Raw genomic sequence first — 2,596 nt, forward strand, 5'->3', positions numbered from 1 at the left:
GAGGAATAAAAGAGGTGCAGCCATTCAAAGTATAGAATGCCCTAGTAAATAAGAGTTTAACAATTACCCAGGAAAGGTCAGTTTCCAGGTCATTACAATCTAACCTCCAGCCTAGGAGTAGGGAGGTGAACTAATCTAGTTATGAATTCCATGTATAAGAAAGTGAACTAAGACCCCAAAGGCAGTGATATCTAATGATTTATTAAAGACTTTGCAAGAAACATTTACAAACCCATTCCTGATAAAATTGCTTTATGACAACAAGATACAGAGTTATTTGATTAGTATTTCCACTGTACCCCTCCACATCTTGATACAAAAGCTAACCTAAAGCATGATGAGCATTACTGAGGAAAGCACAAGGGTAGTTTCCATTATTGTAGTCATATCTGCTTTGGAAACAGCAAATGAACTACCAGATCCCGAATCTGCTTGGTCTTAATCCCATAAACTGTGGGATTTAATGTAGGTAGAATGAGAATATAGACATTGGCCAGCATAATGTAAATATAAGTTGAATGTGGTATCCAAACCACTGATGAGAACTGAGAAGATCCCAGGTCCATAAAAGAGGATGATGACAGGTATGGGAGCCACATGTGCTGAGAGCTTTGTGAGGAGCATCTTGGGAGGAATATGGAAGACAGCACGGAGAATAGGCATATATGAAACAAAGATTAGCACAATATCTAAGACCAAGGTCGACATTAGGACAAAAAAATCAAACCAGACGTTCTGTGTGAAAATCGCTCAGTTGTGACTGATTCTTCGTGACCCCATGGACTATACAATCCATGGAATTCTCCAGGCCAGAATAATGGAGTGGGTAGCCATTTCCTTCTCCAGCGTTTCGTTGGATATCATTGCAGGAAATTTTTGCCAGGACAACGTTCTTACAAGCAGTATTTGGGAGGATGCTACTTTTATAAAAAGTCAGTCTTTTCAGAAGAAACCTTACATGAAAAACCGTACAATAACCTCTTAGGAAGATGGATATACCAATTTTCCCTATCAGTGTATGTGCGAGAACAGTGGTGTATCTCAGAGGGCAGCATATGGCAATGTAGCGGTCAAATGCCATCACCTGCAAGATCCCAGACTTGTAAATGAAAGCGGAAGAGAGGAAGAATACCTGAGAAATGCAGCGATCCAGGGAGAGCTCTCCAGCATGGAACCAGAGGATCGCCAAGGCCTGAGGTACTATACACGTGGAGAGGACAAGGTCTGCTCCGCATAGCATGCAGAGGAAGAGGACATGGGTTCATGAAGGCTGCGCTTGGTGAGGATAATGAAGATGAGCAAGCTGTTCCCAAGCAAGGCAGCAGCATAGGTAATAACAAAGGGGATGGAAATCTACATGTAGTGGTCTTCAAGGCCAGGGATGCCCAGCAAGCAGAAGACTGTGTGGCTAACACCAGTGTGGTTTAAGGTCCTCATACGTGGGAAGTTCTTCTGGAATCTCATGCCTATTCATGGAGACAGAGGAAAATCCAAATTATATGCAAACCTTTCTTTCCTATTATCACTTGATTTTGGTTTCTACTTCATCCCACTCCATTCTGAGGATGTCAGGGATTTTGGATATTATACAAATAAAGGTGAGTAAGGTAGGACTTGTTTTCTGAATGAAGCCTTAATTTCACAAGCAAGATAGACCCATGGAGCATTAGAGAAAATTAAATGAGTATGGTAATGATTAACATCTTGTCCAAAATTAAGCTAATACACAAACAGAATGGAAAGAATAATTTACTCTGTATTTGTGTTGATTTTAAGAATGAGTTATTTATTTATTTATTTTTAGTGAATTCTGCCAAACTTTTAGTTATTTATTTATTTATTTATTTATTTTAAGAATGAGTTATTTTTGAACTTACCTTTGAAAATAGTTTTGTGACTATGGGTAGGGAATCACGGGAGGAACAGAACAAAGGTATTCCCTGAGCAGGTAGCTATGTCCTATTGTTTTGACTACAGAATAAAGAGTAGGATAGTATCACATGAGTTTCGAAATTGTTTTTGAAACCTCGTCAGTATTTAATGTGTCCCTTGTCAGTTTCTTTCTAGGCAACAGTGATAAAATTCTGGTAAAGACTTAAAACACTTGTGCACCATGTATCCAGGTCAGCTGAAGGCTGAGGAGTTCATAATATAATCCTGTTATCTATTGTACTACATAAGAAAGAGGAGTCACATGGAAGGAGGAGCAGTGGGCCCAAATTCTAAGAGCTAATGGAGAAGAAGAAAGAAAGGTTCAATTGTTTCAGTTTCTAGAAGAAACACAGGTGGTTTAGTGGACAGAGGTCTCTTTTCCCCCTGAATCAATATCCAAAATTGCTATTTGTAAAAGGAGCGATTTTATTCTGTGAAAGCCAAACTCAAGGGCTTACCCTTTTCTATGCCCTCTCTGACTATGACAAGTTGACTCCCACGTCCATCTGGGTTCTCAAGGGAGGAGCTTGGTGCAAAACTCAGGGAGTTGCAAATTCAGGAATCCATGAAATAATGAAGTATACTGATCAACAACTTTCAAGATCTGCATTCTTAATGGGGCATAACTGAAGATCCAGCACAAAGTAAGTCACAATCATTGTTC

General features: G+C 39.5%; 1 pseudogene; it reads right to left on the minus strand.

Moving 5' to 3' along the window:
- Window positions 1–383: 383 nt before the first annotated feature.
- On the minus strand, window positions 384–1,437 carry LOC122704824 (annotated as a pseudogene).
- Window positions 1,438–2,596: the final 1,159 nt, after the last annotated feature.

Source organism: Cervus elaphus, chromosome 1 (genome assembly GCF_910594005.1).
Source record: "Cervus elaphus chromosome 1, mCerEla1.1, whole genome shotgun sequence".
Classification (NCBI taxonomy): Eukaryota; Metazoa; Chordata; class Mammalia; order Artiodactyla; family Cervidae; genus Cervus; species Cervus elaphus.